This window comes from Mus musculus, chromosome 16 (genome assembly GCF_000001635.26).
Source record: "Mus musculus strain C57BL/6J chromosome 16, GRCm38.p6 C57BL/6J".
Lineage (NCBI taxonomy): Eukaryota > Metazoa > Chordata > Mammalia > Rodentia > Muridae > Mus > Mus musculus.
The window spans coordinates 34785481-34808879 of record NC_000082.6 but is presented as its reverse complement, the minus strand read 5'-3'; the positions used below and the strand labels follow the sequence as shown (position 1 = coordinate 34808879).

At 46.5% G+C, this 23399-nt stretch overlaps 1 protein-coding gene across 4 annotated transcripts in view; it reads right to left on the bottom strand.

Annotated features, from left to right (window-relative positions):
- Mylk (myosin, light polypeptide kinase) overlaps nucleotides 1-23399 on the bottom strand; it is a 257238-nt gene that overhangs the window by 193557 nt on the left and 40282 nt on the right. The window contains exon 1 of one of the 4 annotated variants that reach the window (XM_006521703.3): nucleotides 1497-1635. The exons of the other annotated variants lie outside the window; for them this stretch is intronic. The gene's annotated coding sequence lies outside the window, so the exon portion shown is untranslated. Of the gene's footprint in view, nucleotides 1-1496; nucleotides 1636-23399 lie in introns of those variants that run through there. 4 annotated transcript variants of the gene reach the window in all.

Genomic DNA, 23399 nt, shown 5'->3' with positions numbered 1-23399 from the left:
TTTTGCCGATGTCCGTCAGAGTCTCCGAAGGGTCCCAGATGCTCTCACTGACACATTCTCTCACATGTGAGCTCGGGGGATAGCTCAGTGGATAAAGGTAATTGCTCTGCAAGAATGAGTCTGAATCTCCAGAATCGATAAAAACCAGGCACATAGCAGATATAGGAGAATCCTGGGATGCTCGGGGCCCACCTAGCCTGGCATACACAGCAGAGAAACAACAGCAACCTTGGCTCCAACAGAATGGAAAGTGAGGGCTTATATTTGAGGCTGTCCTCAGGTTTGCTACACTCACACTGTGGCACCCATGCACACACATGTATGTGCACACATACATACATTTAAATTTTAAATTAAATTTTAAAAGGGACACACTTGGCCTAAAGGACAGAAGACAAGACAGGACTTAGCTTCAGGTTGAAAAGACACAGATAAGTCAGTATTGCCAGGAACCATCTAGTCCTCTGTGGGGCGGATCCCAGGGGGAGGTAACTCCTCTGTCGCAGGGGCAAAACCAGATCTAAGCTCCGAGCTGTGTAGTCATGACAAATAGCCCATCTACTCCCCGACACTCCGTTACCCCATCACCCCATAGCTGCTGTCAGATTCCTGTCATGCTGTCAATAGATGGCTACTGCACATTTCAGGGGAGAATTAATAATAAACTAAGCCAAACCCTCCTGATTCCTCTCTAACCCCCATCAAACCTGGTGAGCACAAGAGAACATCAGAGGGACTGGATGGTATCTGCAGCTATCTCTGTTGGCAGGGCAATACTCAGCAGCTGCAATCAAACACCCGCAGCCGGGGGGGGGGGGGGCGGTTGTTCAATACTCAGTCAAATGCAGACTAATAGACAAAGGAGAATGATAAAACCACAAAGGGAGAGGTCAAAAGAGCAGTGGCCCGCTAACGTCTGAGCCAAAGCCAAGCTCCGTATAAGGTTTCCACGAGTAACACAATTTAGTAATCACTCAAAGCAGCTCTGAGTGGACTGGACTTTTAATTTGATCAAAAGCGCGTTTAATCGTCTCTTGAACCTAGAAAGGAACTTGCCAAGAGAGAGTGCTGCTTTGACACACAGATTCTTGGAACAAAAAAGTCGAGTTAGCCAGCAGAGTGGGGTTGGAAAGGCCAGCGGTCCCTCCAGCACTCCAAGCACACACATGAGATCAGTCTTGGAAGCTCTAAGGCACAGGACATCTTGGAAATACCTAAGCTTCCCTGCTGGATGGTGCCCCCAAGCAGGTGTGGCACCCTGCCTGGAAACCTCCCCCTCCTTCACAGCACATATCAGAGGTGGCAAAATCAAGAGTACAAACACCCCAGGCACTGACGGGCTCCCTCTGTCTTCTTTAAGCCTCTCAGCGATGCACTTGAATCCTGACAAATACCCTAATCTCTCTTAATCCTCCACTGAGCTGTGCCAGGCTGCCTCGCCACCACCCACCCAAGCAAAGTGGGGCAGGGACACACAGGGCTATCCAAAGACACACCTGACGGCAGCCGCCTTCCCCACGCAGCTTCCAGCAGAGGCCAGCGTCACTGCTGCTGAGACCCTGGTCCAAGGTCCAGTGAGAATGGAGAGAGAAGAGCGATCCAAGCGCACAGAGGCTGGGCCAGACAGAGAAAGTAAGGGGCTTTGTTCTAACTCTCCTCGCAGATGTTGCAACTTGCCTTCTGCGGGCGGGGGCAGCCAACTTTGCTGGGAGATCTGTTGTTCTAATTCGCCCAGCTGGGGTGACCTTTGAAACCCCTGGCTGCCACACCAGTGAAGGCTGAGGGAGCCAGAGGTGGAAGCTCACAGGTTTTGACTTGTCCAGAGCTGCAGACTCCAATCTGAGTGTAAAGCGACTGGAAAGACCCCGTCAAGCAGAGAATTGAGCCCCAGATAGGCTGGGCTCTTCCCCAACTCCACATCTGGCCTGGCCTGTCACTCCAACTCCTTGGTGCAGCTGGCCTGAGATTACCATAAGCTCATGGGACATGTGCTTCCTGAGACCTGGCTCTTTCTTCCTTGAGCCAAGGCAGCACCATTTCAGATGTCCAGTGCAGGAGGCTCACTCAGGAGGCAGATAGCTGAGAACTCCCGTGCTGGGACTGTAGGTAGGAACACGGCGTGCTCAGCACTTCATGGAGCACAGTGTCATCCCAACCCAGTGAGACTTAGGACCTGGGCTCAGAGCACAAAATATCACCATCCCTACTGTAGACATCAAGGTATTCCCCTAGAACCCAAGGCGCAGACTAAGCATCCTGAGTTTGAGCCCTGTTGGGTGCTGGTGGATTCATAAGAAGGAGGCAAAGCCCCAACACCTACAACACCTGAGACATCCTTGACCTTCCAGCACTGTGGTTGAAGCTTCTGTGATCTCAAAGAGCCTTTATATCCCTTAAAGTTATGAAAGAGCCAAAGGGTTTGTTGGTGAGTTATTGCTATCAAGGTTTGATGCATATTTCAATTAAATAGTAATTCACATAAGACATCGACAATAAGCCTACATGTTAATATAATTTTTTTCTTTTTCCTTTTTTTTTTTTTATTCTGAGACAGGGCTTCACTGTGTTGTCCAAGCTGGCCTCAAATTCCTGAGTTCAAGAAACCCTTCTGGGTCAAGAGAGGCATCTCTCCACTTACGAGTATTCCCTGCTCTTCTGGAAGACTTGAGTTCAAGTCCCAGCACCCACATAGCTGCTCACAACAGCCCATGACTCCAGTTCCAGAGAATTCACACAAATACACACAAATAAAAATAAAATACAGTGTGTGTGTGTACGTGTGCTGTGTGTGCATGGTGTATGGTGTATATGGTTCTGGGTATGGAAATCAGGACTTCCCACAAGCTAGACAAGTGCTACCACTGAGCTACCATCCAATCCTGACAATTTTATTTATTATTGTTACTGTATAGGGGTGCAAGCAATGGTTGCACTGAGGATGTCAGCGTCATAGAGTCAGTTCTCTCCTTGGACCTTAACATAGTTTCCAAGGATCATTCAGGTTGTCAGTCTCACAGCGCAAGTTACCCACAGAGCCATCTTGCCAACTCACAAATTGTCATTAACGTCTGCCCTAGTAACAAAAATTAGATCTTTTTTATCTGTTTCTGAATCTAGTGTACTGTGACATCAGCGTTATCTATAGTGGCTAGGAAATGCCACATATGGAGAGATAAGAGAAGCAGAACAACAAATGTCATCCGACACACACACACACACACACACACACACACACACACACAATCATCTGGGCTCCAAAAGAGCCTTAGGCTTTCCTGACTGTACTTTAAGTCCCCAGATCATACTTTAGAACCTTATTCCAGCTAATTTCCAGCCGCCTCTGTCACCATCTGTTCTCACTGCTGGCCCTCTTCAAATACCAAGAGCAGAGGGGAAAGTGGCTGACTCTCAGGTGTGCCGCTTTAAGGAACAAGGGAGGACAAACACAAATCAGCATCTTAATTTCATCCATCTCTTCCTCCAGGCAGAAAGGTTAATCACTGTGACCAGTAAAACCAAGAAGCCCGAGGCTCGCACTGAAGGGAACAGCTGCCAGTCACACAGGTCCTTGGAAGATCTTGCACAAGGAGCTACCCCAAAACCTTTGGCTATAAGACAGCAATTTATAGACACCAAAGCTGCTTACAGAGAAGAGACGGAATCCATCTCAAGCCTTCTCACCTAGGATGTCTGGTGACCTAAGGGGCTTTAATTTGGACAGGACCAGGTACAACACGTGGAGCTAGCAGTGTGGAAGACATGTCTCAAGCCTGAGGTGTTCCCTCAAGCACATGGGACAGATCACAGCTTGAATGTTAACTATAACCCTAAAAGATTAGCACCATGCATCAGGATGTGGGAGGAAATTTACATAAAAAGCAGTCTTTAAATTCCCATACTTAAGTTAAAAAAAAAAAATGCCCAGGAACCAAAGAGCTGACCAGACACACTCCACAGACTTCTGGTCCCACAAAGATAAGTCTGGGTCCTGGGATAGGCACACTTATCAAATCCTTGACACTGTCTTCATCCCATCCATCACAACAGAGGAGTAACCGTTTGATTAAGACCATCTGTCTCCCCAGTGGAATGTAAGCCACACCAGGATAAAGGGCATGCGTGCTCGACTCAATGATATACTGCCAATGTCTATTAGACTGACACGCGCAAATACCTTCTAAACAAATACATGTGCATTCTTAAGTGAATAGAAGTTTTTATTTTAAAAATTTACAAGTCGCTCTTGTGCTGTCTAGTTTTATGTCAACACGAGCCAGAGTCATTTGGGAACTTCAACTCAGAAAAGGCCACCACTGAATTCGCCTGCAGGCAAGTCTGTAGTACATTCTCTTTATTGATGACTAATATGGGAGGGCTCAACTCACTGTGGGCAGGACTACCCACGGTGGTCCTGAGTACTATAGGAAAGCAGGCGGAGCAAGCCAACAAGCAGTGCTTCTCCTCTGCATCAGTTCATTAACCCTTTCCTCCCCGACTTGATTTGACTCACCCTGCTTTATTACTACAACAGAAAGTCTAGCTAAGATGCTTCTAGACCACAATGCCATTTCATTTTATCAGACATGGCACCACATCACTGTTAGGGAGAGAGTGTAAGGAAAGGAGCAGATGAATAGGCCTCCAGGATTACAAGTCTACTTCTCCACTAAGGGGCCTGTTGGAGTTTGGCTCCAGGCACATGAGTTCTGGTGATCTACACATTACAGTTGTGTAACACATGCATCCTCTCTACTCGTTCATTTTCAGTCTCCCAATTTCTGAAATGATCACAACCATGCCTACCATGGCGGTCCACTGAGGAAAGATAAGAACCTGGAGGCAGGCATGGAAGCAGAAGCCATGGAAGAGTGTGGTGTTTACCTGTTTGTGGCTTCTGGTTTTCTCAGCTTGCTTTCTTATACAGCCCATGACCCACCTGCCCAGGGACAGCGCTGCCCTCAGTAGACTCAACCTTCCACATCAATCAACAGTCAAGAAAATGCTCTCACAGGCGAGACTATAGCCTAATCTGATGGATGCATCTCCTCCGTTGAAATTCCCTCTTCTCAACTTGTTGTGGATTGTGCTGTTTGCATTTTTGATGCTAATTCTGCTTCCTCAAGAGGGGCTGCCCGGAAGAGGAGTGGATCATGGACTCGGGTGATTTCACGTGAACATTCTTCCCATTTTAACTGGCCAATAAAGAAGGCAGAAGCCAATTGCTGGACGAAGAATAAGGAGGAATTTCCAGATCTCAGGAGGAAGAGTTGAGAGAGAGGAAGAGGGAGTCAGAGCAGGCTGTGGAGTGGATCTGAAGTAACAGACCTGTAACTCTCAGTTTGTAGCCTCCGCAGGCAGCTGCTGAGGCTAAGAAGGATAGGGCAAGATATTCTTCACCCAGCCATTGAATTATCAAGCTAGTTTTAAAATATAAAGGCTGTCTGGTGTTTTCCATCCGTGGCGACTCAGGTGGGCAGGAGAAAGGGCTCTGACTGGGCAGTTGTTAGAGGTTTGGGGAAGCTAGCCCTGGGAACTGAATGAGATAGCCATTGCCGGCACCGGGCAAGGAGCAATCGTGCATTTTAAAATTACATGCAATGTCAAATTGAAAAAAAAGAATTTAAGACTTATAAGTATGTTCTCCAGATTTCTCACTGGTTTCTGTTAGCAACTTGGGCCCTGATCCATACGTCCCTATCCATACGTCCCCACTTGAAAATGTGCAAGGTTTACCCCACACTTTGTCCCTCACAACTGACTTCTCTTCCAACCCATTAGGACAGTGCCCTCCCCACAGGTTCCTAGGCCTTCTCCATGTTACACACATGAAAGACACACAGCTGCCCACAGCCAAACACATGAAAGACATGCAGCTGCCCACAGCCAAACTGTATCAGCAGGGCAGAGGCCGCTCTTGGCAGGACAAGCCATGTATCCACATCTTTGGCAGAGAGCTACTTGAGGGTTGCCATAAAAAGGGATGCAATATTCATACTCTCATGCACACACAGATGCGCACGCACACACACACACACACACACACACACACACACACACTGATCTAACAAATACACATACTGCCTATGCACTCTCACAGTGAGAATGGCATAGCCTGGTCTCTTTCCTGCTGGGACTCCCGCTTAATTTAAGACTTAATAAAAGGTTAATTTAATTTAAGAGGTTAAGAAAGGCTTTCTGCAAGCAAAGTCATAGCTAATAAAACTAAAGCCCACACCAGAAACTCTGATTGTAGTCACAGTTCTCCGATACACATTCTAGTAACACCTCAATGTTCACACATTCCTTTAACATACATCACCTTATAGAAAGAAATGTGGGTGTCAGGTGGGATTGTTAAGCTCCCACTGTCCCATCCCCTCCTCAATCCCATGTGCCTCTTCACCCCAGCCTACACCCTGCATTCTCATTGAACCCCATGGGCTGAGCAGTGTGCACGATCAGGTAGGGTTGCCATACCAAACTCAGACCTGGCATGCCAGGAAATAAATCAACACATGTGAGGAGCGGAAGGAACCTAGAGTGAAAGGGCAAGAATGGATGAAGTCCTGGTGAACTTGTGCTGTTAACGATAACATGGGCCCAGCCATGTCAAGGGCCTAATGCCTCGGACCCATGCGGATGGCAAAGCCTTCCCCATATAGGTTGGGCTCAGAATTGGCAAAGCCCTCCTCTGGTTCTGTGCAAATGTTGATGCGTGTTTACAAATGACTGGCCAATGTGTGCAGAAACAAGCAATTGCAGCTCCCCTTTACAGGATGTTTACAGCCTGAGGCTGTCTTCTTCAGAGCCCTCCTACCGAGACTGGCTAAGTTCTCCATGTACTGTACTAGTAAATACTTCCAGGTTGTTGCAGAGTTGGTACCACTCTATCAGAGTGCGCGCAGTCCACCTGAGCACAGCTACTCTGTATGAATGTCTGTGTCTGTCCTTTCTTCATTCCCTAGTCAGGTCAAATCTAAAGCCTAAAACATAAATGGTTCTAAATGACCAGCTAAGGAGAACAGACACTTCTTCTGTTGCAGAACTATGCACCCACATCAAGTGGAAATCTCAAAGACCGTAGTTTATGCATCTGTAAAACAAAGTTACCACTCACGCCCAGCTACCACAGGAGGTCACCCTAGAGAAGAAAGATGGCGGAAGAAGGGGAGAGAGGAGGACTCATAGAGACCTTTCTTTACTGAGCGTTTGCTGTGTGTTGGGATTTAGACTAGGTTCTTACAGTTGACTGCTCATTTCACCCACCCCTCAGTGCAGTGACCAAGGTAGCCTCAGATGATGGAAGCCATTGGGGCATCTCATTTGCTTGCAAAGTAAATGGGAAACGTTCCTTCTTCTTTAAAGTACTCCATTCGTCATCTTTGTTTTAGTGACTGGCTGCCAAAGACAGACAAATAAAACCCCCAACACTCCGTGCTGTGCCAGGCTCTCTCTGAGCCAAGAGCTCTGAGGTGGTGGAGAGATGGGGGAGAATGAGAAGCTAAGGGATTCCTGCACTAGGGAGAGAGCGGAACTGGAGACATGAAGGCACTTGCTGTTCTTGCTCCTCGGGAAATGGTGACTTACACTGTCCATCAATAGAGCCAGTAACAACCACAAGTTTCCTTTGGGAAAATGACCACTGTGTGAGTTGCTGTGACTCTCAGGGTGGCATACTTGCCCAGGAAGACAAGCAGGCCCTGCAGAGTGGAGACCCACAGCTGCTGACATATCCTGCTGTTTACTTCTCCTCACTGGCCTATCTGCTCAGCTCTCTAGTTGGTTGTAGTGGCAGTTCAACCACAAGGCTGGGATTTACTTCCTTCAAAATCTCTGGGTTGGACAAACATTTAACCATCTTACCTTTCAAAAGATGCCACTGCGGGTGCAGTATGCGCAGGCGCCACTATATAAAGAGCAAGTGTATCATGGTGAGATGGGAGAGACAGAGAAGGAGATGTTTGCTCACTATGAAGAGAAGGAGAACTGGGGATAGGACAGTGGTTGGGAACAGCCTGATGTGAGCATCCTGCCCTGCCACCTGAGGCCATGATGAAGTCTCTGTCTGTGCTCTGTCAGTTCTATAACCCATGCTACCCCCAAAGGCCATACTGGTAGTCCTGATCTGGGTTGAGCGGAGTAGGCCACACCTCACCTAGGCAGGGACACAGTTGAGCCAGCCTGAGGGCTTGAGCATAGGAGAGCTAACCCTGCCTCTCACCAGCCATGCAGTGGTATGGGCACAATAGAGATACTCAGCCTGCTCCTAGCTGCATGAGGCAGGCAGGAGAGCTGGCCTGACCCCTCTCCTGGCCAGTGTGGAAGAGATGACCCTGAGGGCATGAGTGCAGGAGAGATGCTCACCCCTCTCCTCCTGCAGCACTTGGGTGAACTGCCCCCTTGACAAAGACACACAGACACACAGACGCACAGACACACAGACACACACACACACACAGACACACACACACACACACACACACACACTTTCTACCCCACCCCCACCTCCACTGGGGAAATGCAGGAGAGCTGGTGAGCACACCAACTCAGCTACCATGCAGGCCCAGATCCAGGACTTTGGGTTAGCCCACCCAACATCTACCTCATCTATGAACTGCTGGAATGCATGAAGGGGCCAGTACTGAAGAACCAAAGATGCAGAATTGCTGATTTTACAGGCAAGGAAAAGAAGGCCAAGCCTGAGGTGAGAATGAATGACTTTTAGAAGTCCTAGAGAACAGGGCATTGCAGACCAAGTGGGTAAGTCTACACAGAGCTGAGCCAGGGGTTGTATATGTAAGAGCACAAACTCACCTGGCAAAGGATAGGCAAAAAGGAGTTTTGACAGACATAGTCATCAAGCTGACTGAGACTAGATGTGGAGGGCCCCAGGGAGAACTGTGCTCTTTGCTAATGCTACTGAAGAGGTTTTATTTAAGGCTAACTACTGCTTTAATGACTTGCAAAAAGCTTTCCCAATGAAATCTCATTTCATGTTGTTAGCACTGCATATTCAATGAATGACAGTGTTTGCCACTCCGAACGAAATACCTGAAATGAGTGTTTCAATAAACTTGTCACAAAGCTGCCTCATATATTGTTCTTAGAGTTATGAGGTGGATAACGCTAACTCATTGAACAAATGTCATTCTTAGAGAAAAAAGACTTCGCACTTGAGGTTCACAACGTATTAAAATATTTTATCTTCATTTTGTCGATGGGAAATATGAGCCCTAAGTACCAAGAGGTTTGCCTAAGGTCATGCCACAGTTTGAGTGTGCTCCCCCAAACTTCACATAGTGGGAGCTTTAAACCCTTGGGTGTCAATGTTGAGAGAAAGTGGGACCGTTAAGTGGTAGAGTCTAAGTCACTGAGAAAAGTAGCTCTAGGGAGGGAACGAAGGGGGATCCTCCTGGGACCCCTGGGCTCTCACAAGCACAAGTCCTTACAAGACTGAGCAGGATTCCCCAATCGCGGTGGCATTCTTGTCGTTCACCCTGGGACAACACCCACTGTTGAGCTCTCCCAGGAAGTTGAAGCAACCTCCAGAACTGTGAGACGAATAAGCTTCTTAATGAAGTCAGCCTGTCTCGGATATTTCATTTCAGTTAACACCGATGCAGGCAATAGACTCAATAAACACTGGTTAGGGCCATATAGTAATAAAACAGAACTGAAATCGAGGCTTTCTCAACTCCAAATCCTGGTTCAGTTTGGTAACTTGTTTAGAAGGACTGGAAAGATATATTAAACCTTCCCCGCCCCCACTTTGGTGTCTCCCACTCTAGCCCAGGTTAGCCTTGAACTTGAGGCAATTCTCTTGCCTCAAGAGTGCTGGGATTTCAGGCATGAGCCACACCATACTTGGTCTGAACTCTTATTATAACAAACACCACGACAGCAGAAAACTTTCAGTATTTGTTGATATTTCATTAGATATTGTTATGATATCTAATGAGTATAAATTTGACTAATACCCTCTGCCAAGGTAAATGTTCCCAATATTTGTCCTAAACACATGAGTGACTTCATTTAAACCCTTCATACCTCAGGCAGAGACCACACATGCCCAGTGGCCAGTCCCCAGAAGTCCCCAGAAGCTGACCCTGCCATCAGTCACACACACACACACACACACACACACACACACACACACACACACACGTTCTCAGACCACAGCTAGGGACATCTTTGCTCTCCCCAAAGCTTTGCTATGTTGATCTGGGCCCCTTCCTTGCTCCTTCTACTGCTGGGCAAAAGTTCAGTGCTGACCTTGGCCTCCAGTATTTCTTCAAAGCTTGAGGAGTATGCTATGACATTGTGTCAAGCCCTACACTTCCACAAGCTGCTCAGCCTTTTCTGTGTGTACCACAGCCTTCAGTGAGGATGCGAAACAATGGCTTAGTGTCTGCTGGGATTTACCTACGGTGGTGAAGCCTGCCAGCAAGCTAGCTTCATCAGTCCAAGGGCAGAATGTCAGGTTCAGACACAGGCTCCTACTCTGGCCCTGTGTGCTCTCGATTTCCTCTTTTGGTTGGTTCAGCTTCAGCCTAGATCCAGCCTACCTGGGACAGGGACATGGGGGGCTGGCTGCTTTGAGGTGCCTTAAGGATTCTTTAGCACCTATCTCAGACCTTTGGAGGAGACTCATGTGCCCTAGGAAGCAAGAGTAATCCAGGAAGGACCTTCCAAGCTACACAACCACATCTCTATCTGTAGGACTACAGAAGGACTATGTAAGGTCACCTCATTCTAGAACATTCATCCCAGAGATTTAGGGGATTTTTTTAATATTAAAATAAGCTTATTTTATAGAATACCACCTGTGAATAGTCTGGCAACTCATAAAGCATGTTTCTATCTCAATGCTAAGCTAATTAGTTAATTAGTTAATGCTAATGTTACTTGAGGCTACAACTCAAGTCCTACTGCAGAGCACACGTTCTTCCACTGTTGCTCCTGAGGGTGACAGCTTTGAGAAGCTCTGGACCAAGCCAACCTTCCTGCGCTGTAGAAAAGAAACCCAAGGTGCAGACCAGTGAAACCACAGTTTGTGTTGCTGTGATAGAAGTAACTCTTTGGTTAGTTCCATCCTGGGAGCTAGCTCTATATTGATGGCTTTTAGCCTAAATTGACTTCCATTTTCAAAGCAATTCTTTCAGATTTCAGGATAGCACAAATTCCAAAGCCAATAAGTACCAGCTACTAACATCAGCTAAGTCTGGACTCAGGTGTCCTGATTCAGACCCCTGGTAGCAATGTCATATTGTTAGAGATGCTGTAAGGAACAGCTGCGAATTGACTGAGCTCAAAGGTCCTACTGTTTTGACCTGGTTCCAACTAGACTACATACAGCCTTATACCTCAAAGACTCTTGCCTCACATTCTTAGTCTATGACAGGAAAAACAAGACCTAAAGGGAAGGGGCTAACAAGGCCAGGGTCCCAAGTTCCAAGGACAGAATATGAAGAAGAGTCCTGACACAAGGTTGAATCTCTAATGTGTCCCCAAGGATGTACGAGCACAGTGTGAGCCCCAGCCCTGGAAGGAGCTCTGCTCTGCAGAAGGCAGCTCACGTTCTCTTCTTCCTCTTACCACGCAGCAGCATGGAGGGCAACAGGGTGACCATGCCAGGCACTGAACTTCAGAGACTACTTATCACTCTGCTGGTGACCAGCTTCACTTGGTACTCTGGGCAGGAACACATGCAAACAGCAGCCAGCCACAAGCATACACACCTTCGACACAAAGGTGCCAGAACTTCATTAATTCCTGTCATTTGCCTCCAAAGGACTCTTTTCAGATCCAACTGCTTAGGCCACTGGTGTTATCTAGAGGCCTCAAAAAGAGCTAGCTAGCTAATATGTACTCTCTCCTTTCCCACTTAGAGTTGTCTATACACTGTTCTTTGGGGCCAACAGAGACTGACCTATTAGGTCTGTTCTTTCTATATAGAAGGGAGAACAAGGGCCTGAGGTGACATTTGTCCACACAGAGTACTCATGCATTTAGTGAGTACCTTCAAGGCCCTTGTTGAGCACAAACAAGATGAGAGAGTAAAGAGAACATGGCAGATACTCCTTCCTCCCCATAGTGACATGAGAGTGTCAGGAAAAGCCAGGATGCCCCCTTAACAGCCCACTTTATCTTGCCCAACTTTCCTTCCTTCCCGTGGTCTCTGGAAACACTCTGACAGCTGCCCCATCCTGTCCCTTCTCCACTGAAGTGGCTACGCTCTGGATGAAAAGTTCAGTAGACACCTCCCTGTTGGACACAAGCAGGTTTGGTCTCGGCTGGTGTTCACTGAGGCTGGGTGTCTGTGGACTTCCGTCTAGGTTGGCCCCATGACCCTGAGGTCATGAGGCTTAGCTTCTCTGTTCATTCGGTCATGCACATCCAAGATCCTCCAACATTTCCTTTGTTGCATACTTGCTTGCTTTCCATGGCTTTCTCAGCGTGCTGTCTTATACAACCAACCCAAGACAATCTGCCCAGGGCTGGCCCTGTCCACAGTGGTCTGTGCCCTCCAATCATTACTCAAGAAAATGTTCTTCAGGCTTGTCTACCAGCCAGTCTGAGGGAGCCATTTTCTGAACTGAGACTCCCCTTTCCCCAGATGACCCTAGCTTGTGTCATATTGACCAAAAAAATAAAAAACCTACCTAGTATAGTTATATATATACACATATATACATATACACACACACATACAAAATGATACATATACATGATTATAGCCTCCTTTTCAACATTTTCTTCTAACTCAACTATAGATTTATTCCTGGATACAGAGTACTCTTCACAAATCTTATTTTCAGTATCACATCAAATGGATAAACTGTAACTTCCCCCAATCACGCCCCTTTTATTTAACACTAAGGTTATTTGTAACTTCACAAAAACAACACTTTAAGTCACTTTTAGACATAAAACTTTTCTTCTAGATTATTTCCTCAGGACATTTTTCAAAATTTTTGAAAAATTTTGAACGTCTCCTTGAACTAGTACAAGATTAAGGACCAGGTGTGGGGAGTCCCACAAAGTGTGAAAGGAGGTGTGCATACAGATACCCAACCAAGTTAGGTAAGACTTGGGGAATGAGTTAGGGATTGAGCAAGACAGGAAAGGATCCAGACTCAAGGGTCGCAATGTTCAAAACAACTGTTGTTATCAAGCGAAACTGGAAGCCTCTGCCTTTCCATGGAATCCTGCCTGGGGACACAGTGCCAGGAGGCCTCCCAGGGGCCACACCACCGATGCCTACACCATCTATCTCAGGGTACATGTCTCCTCTAAGGCTACTCCAGCAAGACCCATAAACGGCTCAATGCTTAGCTAGGACTTGGGTCCACAAGGACCCTGGTGAGGAGGCTTCCACTCAGCTAGACAAGTGAAAGAAAGGAAGACAGCAGGGTTCATAAGCAGGCATCACCTGAAAACACTGTCCTTTAATGTCCTTTGTTTCCCTATAACAATGGCAATGACTTTGTTTCAACTTTGCTGGTTCATTATATGTGTTTGCAGTGCTCACACATTGCTGTGTTATTCTGGTCCCTGGAGACACAGCAGTGGACAAAAAGTCAAAGCAACCCCTGCTTAGTCAGGATCTGGTCCTCAGAGCAAGTGTTTTGGGTTCCAGGCTGAAGACTTTGGACTGTGCTGGGGTTTGTACATCTCTGGACTTTATGGTACTCTGGTCTTGATACACACTGCTGGTGATGAAGTTTTATAAAGACATAAACACTGGGAGCCTGGGGGCACTGTTCCCACCGTACTGTGTCATTTATTTTTATGGCACATGCGCAGGTATATGCAACAGTGATGGAAGTCAACCTATTCGGACACTACATCACCTGGTTTCCTAATCGGACCTCTGCTTTGGAAACCTCAGCAAATTCTTCAATCTCTCTGGGTCTTTGCCCTCAGTTATAAGACAGGGAAAGTGGTGTAGTCAGTTTTCCATAATTATAACAAAATACTTCATGCTGTGTAGTTATGAAGTAATGAGGTTTCTTTTGAGGCTGACCATCTAAACAGCAGGATGCTGGCTCTAGTGAGGACATCATGGCAGTGGGCATCACTATAGTAAGACTGCACACAACAGGGAGCGACCACATCACAGGATCAGAAGCCAGAGAGTAAGAAGGGACTCGTCCTGGAATCTTGCCACTGGATCCCACCTCTTCATGGCCCCACAACCTTTAAATATTGATGTGGGATGGTAAACCATGCCAGGAAGCTTGGTAAGGTAGAGCAGATCTGAGACCCAGAGACTCAGTGGGTACACACCTGAGACTTAAGCGACTCTGCACTACCTGTCAAATTCCTGGCCTGGAACACATGCCACACTCCCACATAAGGAAATGTGACCTGTGGTCAGGTAGGCCCAGAACAGAGTTTTCTACGTTAATGAGACACCTAGAGGCTCTGAAGGTTTAGCCAATAAGCTTCCCTTCTCAGACATTCCTCCCTGAAAAATGTATTTAATCTCTGGTCCAGCTTGAGAAGTTGCTACAGTACTGTATGAACCGTGGACTATCTCTTTCATCAAGATCTGCCGTGGGGAGCCACGGAGAAGGCACTTGACACAGCTTGATTCTCCCACCTCTCTGTGCCCCCAGCCACAACTGCCACCAAGCTAAGGACAATCCCTGCTGAGCTAAGCAGGAGCTCCCCACCCCTCACCCCGAGATAGACGCTGTCCTCAGTGTGTCAGTCCCCAAATGGGCTTTCTCACATCTCACACCCCCAGAGGGCTGTCTTGGTGCTTCCCTGAAACCCAGTACCCGCCTGGCAGCAGTGTGGGAGAAGCACAGTCAAACTCCCTGTGTTTCTGTGCCCTGAGGTGGGCAGGACAGGAACCAACATATTGATTCTACAGAATCAGAGTGGACTATTTAAAGACACTCATAGCATGTCTGAAACATGTCATCCCATCCTCTGCTTCAGGTGGCTGGGAGGGGTGACTCCTGCAGCACCATGCTTAGAACACTGAAAGATTTCCTTAATTGAATATGGTCTAGCTGTGCTAGCAAACAACCCCTAGTTATCTACTGTAAATAAACCAACTGTTTGATGACTGACAGCATTAAACAAGGTAGAAAGTTCCATAGCCAGAAACCCAAACTGCAACTAAATGTGCATTTGACTGCCTAGAAAAAGGTAAAGATATAATGAAAATATTCATAAAAGATGTAAAAAAAAAACTAGATAAATTGCTTTTCCTTTTCCATGACTGCCAATAATGGAAATATGGCAAAAGATTTCTGCCAAGTCCAGATGGCTCCAGCGATGAGCACGTGAGAATTCAAGCACAAATGGTCAAGCTCAGTTGGGAGATCAAAACTAGGGGACAACAGAGCCAGCTTCAGGGCTCTCCCTAAGGATGGACATTCTAGAAAGATAATTTCCAGTTCCATTGGGTGCTGTGGAATTTCAGAAGTCTGAGGGGGAGCGAGGCAGGGTGGAAAACTGAACGTTGGCCGCATCAGGCAAAAGGATAAAGGCCCAAGTTTGCAGAAGTCGTTCTTGGTACTGTGATTTAAATGGAATGCTGTCCACATTTAATATCAGTGGCGCAGATAAAAACAATGTCAGCAGACTGGATAATTAGAACTTTCTGGCTCATTCCTTCTCTCTCTCACTTTCTTGAGGGATGTTGAAAGAGGAGGAGATGGGTCCAAAAACCCAAGAATTCCTCAGAGTCACATGTGTATTTTTAGCTCTTCCAGGCATCTGGGAGAGCAGAGACATTACTTCAGGATCAGCTCTCGACAGTGCCCTTTACACCAGGCTAAGCAGCACTTTTTAAACCCCTTTGATAAAGATGAATGCTTTTAAAGAAATGCACAAGCTAATTAAGACCACATTTGGGGAGCCGTTCCCTTTCAACAGAGGGCCGTGCTGGCTAAGTGGAGCAGATACCATGAAGTCAGCTGCCACCTTTCCTGCTCCTCATCAGAGCCCCAAACTCCTCTCTTGACCACTCCAGGGCCTGTTGTTAACTTTGCAGGTAGACCTGATAATGCTCAGCTCGGGACTGGAGCCACTCCAATCCTGTGGGGTTTCCAGGTCATTGCAGAGAACCCAGGCCCCACCACCTGTTACTGAGCTTTTTAGAGCTCAGGCCATTTGACAGGGGAAGAGTGAGTCACAGAACCACAGAATACAGTTAGGAGACCTAACTTAGCCCCCCCACCCTGCAAAGCAATCCTGTGTTTCCTAACTGGGCAACAGTGGTCTGGACTATGCATGGGGAATTCAGGTGGCAGAAGGGATGGGCCCAAACTCAGCAAGATAGGACTTGGTCAATATCCTGGGGTCCCCTAAGAACAACCTGAGAATACCAGGAGCCTCAGCACCAAGGACCTAGCTGACAATAGCTCCTCTAGACACTGCAGCAGGGACAGGACATCCCAGCAGTGAGACACAAAGGAGGCTGCCTGTCTATGAGGACCATCAACAGATGGCAGGGCAAAGAGTTCACGCCACTGTGTTAGCAGGATCAACTCTCTTAGGAAAGCTCTAGAAATGGTCCGGAACACATCATTTAGACCTCTTCTATCACCTAGCTCCTCTAGAGAGAAGCAGCGGTGTTTATTGTGGGGCTTTTGATGGACCCCCACTAAGGCAACCGAACATAGACGAATGACCAAGAAAACCCTGCACAAAGAGTGTTCCGGCCTTGCAAGTCCCCACTTCCCATACCATGTCAGGAGACAGGCTGTTACTTAACTGAACCAGGATGTCTCCCTGTCACTGGGTGAAGGCCTCCTGCAGCCACAAAAGTAAATGCTACCCCTCAAGAAGGGGCCTCCTCCAACTATTTGAAGACAGCTGTCATTTACCCTTAACCTTTCTCGGACTAAAGAATCCTCTTGTGCGTGGTTTCCTCCCGCAGCATCTGCACACACACCATGACCCTGGGGACTAGATAATGAACACAGCGACACAGTGGTTAGACCAGATGTCCTCTGGTGGATACTGCTTACACAGCAAGGGTGCAGTAAACACTCCCGTGCCCTCCTTTTCTATTATTGATACGCTGGGGAGACTCTTCTCCCTGGGTCTCACGGTTCTATACCTACAGAGGCACTTACAGCCTTTGTTCCAGCCTCGCTCTTTAAGAATACTTGTACAATCAAAAGTCCAGAGTGGAAGTGATGCTGCATCCAGACTTTCCCCTCAGCCTCTGACGGAGCAAAGTGACAATGTACTTACAAGCCCCTAGAAAAGATCCAAACTTCAAGGGTCCCCCATCCCTGCCACTACAGTGCAACTATGATATCGCCTTCTTTGCAATAACTTATGGGGGTTGGAGCCCAAAGAACCAGTGTAAGAAAATGCCGATGTTAGAGTTGTTTTTGTTGTTAATCATGAAGTGCGTTATCTCTAACTCACAAGTCTCCTCTCCTGCCAGAAACCATGAACTTGGCAGATTAACTCCTTAGCTTGCAGTAGGTGAACTCTCATTCTCTTTATAGTTGCTGAAAATAACCTCTAGAAAAGATAGTGGCAAAATAAACTTCCTTTCTCCAGGCTTTATCTTAGAATATCACCAAGCCCATCACATCCTGTCCATGTTTAACTTGCTTTAAAAAAAATAATTAAGCAAAGGTCTTTAAACCCCTTATTTATTCATGTTGCTTCTCATCTTGATTTTAACCCACACTTCCATTTGAGGTTCCTGTGAGGCTTTTTTTTCAGGGAAGCTTGATTTTTTCCATTTGAAGGTCCCTTGTTTTAAGTTCTCTTGTTGAAGATGTCTGTCACCCTGGTTCACTCCTACCAGACCAGACAGACCCCCCCCCAAGTCTAGATTCTCACTCACAAACCTCATATCCCAGCAACCCCCATAACTCAAAAAGAGGAGGGTGCATGTCCTAAGGGTATGACATGGCTGAAGGCCAGACAACACCAGCTAGGGTAGTCACGCAGAAGTAAGAACAGCCCACAAACATGGACACTGCCAGCCTTGCATCAAGCACCAGGAACATGCAGGCAGGGTAGAGTCAGAGGCAATGCTATGAAATTCCCAATACAATTTCCACGCTCTGGACCACTCAGTGGGAGGCTGTAGGTGGCAGATCGTCAGTGGCTTTCCAACTCCTTCAGACGTGGGACAGGAGCACCTCCCCTGCCTCCTGCCATCAGCATCCCTGTCACCTACTCATAGATGACGATTCAGGTGGATGCTGAGCTTCGAGACACTCAGCTAAGCTACCAGAGATTCTCAGTTTCCCCATCACGTATGTTCTTGATTTCCCTCCGACTTTCCCACACACTACAAAATTGGTTACATGCAGGTCTCAGCATCCAGTATTAATTTATAACTTAGGATTCTTGTTCAGAAATAAAATGATCCAGTAAAACTCATGAGGTGAAAGGTTTTGCTCATGCTCATCCTTTCAATGGCTTAGCTTCATTTTCAGATTTTACTGTTTCAAGACTTCTTGCAGTATTTTTAAGCATGGAAGGGTAGCCCAAGACTTCCAACATCTGGTCATGAGTTACATGCACAACTTTAGCATAGTTTTATTTCTTTTGAAAAATAATTAATCTGTGATGGCTTTAATGGATAGCAAATGAATAAAAGCAGCTTTAATGTTGACATAGCTTTAGCAGTAAGATTGAACTTTATCAGGCCCCATGATCAGGGATTGTCTGGAAAAGTTTATAATTTAGTTCCATGGAAAACTCCAGGGGATGGACCCTGGGCTAAAAGCTTATTACCAGCTTGAACTCTGAGGGGGCCCTTAACCCACACCAATGGTCTTCTTTGTTTATACAGGATTCTCAATTGGTGGTCTCCTTATGCCGAGATGGGCTTCCATCTCTTTAAAGCACTCATAAACATTTCAATCAGAAAGTATTGCTGTCCTTTCCTATGGTACTACGGTCTCACTATTTATCCGAGTCCTCTAGTCTCCCTACATCCATGAAAGAGAGAAAGAATTATAACCAAACCTTATCCCATTCTCTTAGCTGCAAAGAAACTATATTTAATTTAACTCATACTTTGCCCAGTTCTGAAGGGTTCAATTGTTGAGTGTGTCCCCCAAAGCTCATGTGTTAGAAACTGAATCCTGACTTCAATGTTGAGATGGAGGACCTTTAAGGTATGAAGCAACATTCATACAGGAGTAGGCTCAGATTTTGGAAATTGGTTTGCCATAAAGGTAGGCTGAAACCTGTTGAGTCTCATGATCTCTTGCCCACCCACGTTCTACCGTGAGATTATGTAGCAATGGGGGGAGGGGGGAAGTCCTCACAAAATGTGACCTCTTAATCTTTGTCTTCCAGCCTCTAGAACTGTAAGAGATAAATCTCTGTTCTTCATAAATCACCCAGTTTGTGATCTTTGGTTAAATCAATTCCGAACCAACCAAGGCATGGGTCTTTAAGGCTGTTCTACTCTAGGTACTGCTTCCAGTCAGAAATGGCCAGATCTTCAGGCCCACTGCATTCCCCTGGATACATACTAATCGTCAAAGGAAGAAGTCACGGCTGACCCAAAGTACTCCCATATCATTCCTTCCTGGACACAGGTCCCATTGGGCCTTGCTCTCTATAAGGATCTGAACTCATGGTTATGAGAAAGGTATCTCCAAAGGAGGCCAAAGAGGGCTCTCCTCTGTGCTTCTTCAGCACACTCAGGATTACATAGAAAGTAAGGAGCCCTAGGCTACATCAAGCAATGGGCATTCAAACTGCCCATTATGATTCTTCTATATCCCCTGTCCTAAGGTTGGAGCCTTACAACCACATTTGGGTCAAGTTGGGAGTCTGACACCTGTGTGCTCTTTCCTGTTCCTTCTGTCTTCTCTGCCATTCAACCCCTTCTCCTCGGGACATCCCTTAACGTCTTCCTTGCCCCCCACCCCCAATCTTCTCCCCAAGTAGATAGCGCAAACAAGTGTCACTTTGGGTCTCACACAACAGAGCTGTGACTTGGTTAAATTGAAACAGACAAGGGGACCTACCTCTCCTGGGAGCTTTAGGTAGGTGTTATCATTGGTTAAAAAAAATCACTTAGGATTAATGATAAGTTTTTAAAAGTCTAGCTGTAAGCATTGGTGATGCTCATTTCCCTGCAAATAGGCAGATACTTCAGGAGATTCCAAATTAAGAAATCCCAATTTCTAGGCTTACTGATGAAGGGGGAAAAAAATCACAGCTTCACAGTTGTACACAAGACTATTAACACCTGTGGAGGAACCCATTAAGGGACCCACTGTTAGAAGCCTACACACGTATAAGGAGAGCAGAGGGTGCCACCTGCTATTGCCAAGGAATAGAAAAGTGACTAAGACCCAGCACTATGCTTCTCCTTGTCCACCTTCAATCTCCACTGGCTGGAGCAAGCAGACCCCATCACCTGCCTTTTAACCAAGTCACAGTCTTGAGTAGCTTCAAGCATAAAAAGAAGACCAGATCCACCCTGGCCTCCTTGAGTTGCTAGTCCAATGGAGGAGGCATGGCCTGATCACACCTGGAAGGCACCATGGCGGTTGCTATGGAGATGTGAAGCACATCAGTGCACTGACACAGCCAGTCACTCCTCTTTCCCTGACAGTCGTTTCTGCCCTTGCTTTCTAGGATACTCTCCTCTTTTCCTCCTCCTTTCTCTTCCTGGCCCCTAAGTGGCTGCTGTGCTCACTTCCTGGGTGATGTAATCCAGAATCACATATTTATATACAAGCAACAGTTTTCTATTCTCACTTCCCAGACTCCCCACTGATCTCTGAATGTCACAGCCAGAAGCCTGCAGGATACCTCCACTAGTTTATCTAAGAAAAAACCAGCAGAATATCCCACTCTCCAGCCAGGTGTTTCTCCAGTGGTGGTTTCCATCCAGGCAAAGGCTGCATCCCTGACACTGAGCTCAGATCTAGCATTTTTTTTTTTTTACCCTGCCTCTTACCCAGAATTTACTTCAACTGGTCCTTCATCTGACCACTTTACGACCACCAACATGATACTTATAGACCACTGCAGAGCCCATCATCTGCTTCTCTTTCCACTCCTCTCCCAAATAGCAGTCAGATACCAACACACACCACAAAGCATCTTCAGGGGCTGTTCACTATATACAGAATAAAATCCAAAGTCCTTACCATTGCCTGCATGTTGAGGTTTGGTCTGCTGCTGTGTGTTATAACGCCCCTGGGATAAAGAAATCCTCACATACACCAAGTGATACTTTGTAACCAGATCAGTTACCCCTGATTGGTGAATAAAGATACCTACAGCCTGTAGCTGTGCAGAAGAGAGGTAGGCAGTGTTTTGGCTCCTGGGTTTGTGGGTCTGAGGCAGAAGTACACAAGGAGGGGGAGAAGATGTTGGAGAGAGGAGAAGAAGCCATGGGGTAGATGAGTCATGAAAACATGGCCATGAGGGCTGGTCAACTGGAGTTAAGAGCTGCCCAGGTGAAACATGGCAAGTTATAACTCAGGGTTATAGATAGGGGAGTAGAAACTAATAGCTTAGAGGACGGATATCTGCCCAGCTCTAGTGCTGATTAAAGGCTTATTATAAATACAAAAGTTTTGTGTCTTTTATCTGGGAACTGAAAGAAAGGGCAGAATAATGCCCTCCCCGCCTCCCGCCATTCTATTGAGATTAACTATTTACTACAAGGCAGGATTTCAACAGCTATCTGAGTGGGAGGAAGAGGAAGGAAAAATCAAAGCAGATGTATACAGCCAAAGGGGCTAAGGGAGCTTGTGGAGGGCCACAGTTTCCTAGGCTTGGAGGAAACAGGTAAATATCCCATAGCAATGCCCTAACCACGGTCAAAATTCACTTCCTGTTACATTCTGCTTTAGCCCCCTGCTGTTAGCTGGCCAACTCACTGCTCCTTCAATCACACCTAATTCATTCCAGCCCCAGGATCTTTGTGGTTGCCAAGCTCTTGGCCTTGAACAGAGTTCTCCATCCAGATGCCCTATGACCCATGCTTTTCCTTCACTCTCCACTTTGCTTATATGTCCCCTCCATAAAAAATGTGTTCTACTTGGCCATCAGGCATTAAACGAGCATGCACACGCCCCTCACTTTGTTCTCCACGGCACCTTAAAGTTGCTACCTACTTCTCCCTCTAAATGAAAAGTACATTAGAGCAGGAAATTTGACGCTCTTGTCACTCAAGGAAGACTTCTTGAATGAATGAATGAGTATCAAGGCATGCCATTTTAGTATTCTTTTTTGGAAAAGAGGACGGAATTTCTCCAAGATGGTTACAATAATGGCAAAGGTCCCAAGCAGCCTCCTGAGACACAGGCCCAAGAGAAAGCAATTTACTAAGAGGACCATCCACAGATGAATAACCCACTGGCTGCATAAATCTCAATGTAAGGAGCAATACAAAAGAGCAAGACAATGTGAAACCTACAGAGGAGCACATTAACTCTCTACAAAATAGCTCAGAGAAAATGCTTACCTCGGAAAGAGATAGAACTAAATTCCATATTTAAATACGAATTAGCAAGTAACAAAGTCTAGAAAAATACGTGTGCTGCCATAAGAAAAAGAATTAACAATGAAGCATTTGCAACTGCGGTTTGATGTGCTATTGTTAGGCAGTTAGGTCCCAGAGAACACTGAAGGTCATTGAAGATGAACCCCTGCCTCACAGTCAGCAGCTTGTAATACCGGGAACTGAGCCTGTAGGACTCTGGTTACTGGTCAAAGGAATGGGATTTGGGACATCCTGGCCCTAGGTGAAGACATGACTTTCCAAACTTCTCAGGGACCGTTTGATTGCTATCTAGAGGACATGATTTACAATCTATAGTCAGTAAAGTGCTTGCTACATAAACCCCAGAGCCTCAGGTCAATCCCCAGTACCCATGTCAAACCTAGGCCCAGGGGTGTGCACCATAAGCCCAGCTCTGGGAAAGCAGAGATAGGAGGATCTCTGGGACTTGATGGCCAGCTAGTCTAGTAGTCTAGAGAGAATGTGGAGCTCCAGGGTCAGAAAGAGATCTTTTTTTTTTTTTTTTTTTTTAGATTTATTTATTTATTATATGTAAGTACACTGTAGCTGTCCTCAGATACTCCAGAAAAGGGCATCAGATTTCGTTACAGCTGGTCGTGAGCCACCATGTGGTTGCTGGGATTTGAACTCAGGACCTTCGGAAGAGCAGTCGGCGCTCTTAACCACTGAGCCATCTTGCCAGCCCCTCAGAAAGAGATCTTGTCTCAAAAATAAGGTAGAACCTAAGGTGGCAAAGGGAACTCACCTCCCTCACCGTGGAAACAATAGAAAGTTATATATGTACATGACACAGGTTATATACACAAAATACCAAAGGATGACCCATGGTTTTGAAACCTGAGAATATTTGCTACTGTACAACTGGCCACAAAAGGTACCATCTGTGTTCAACAGGCTTTCT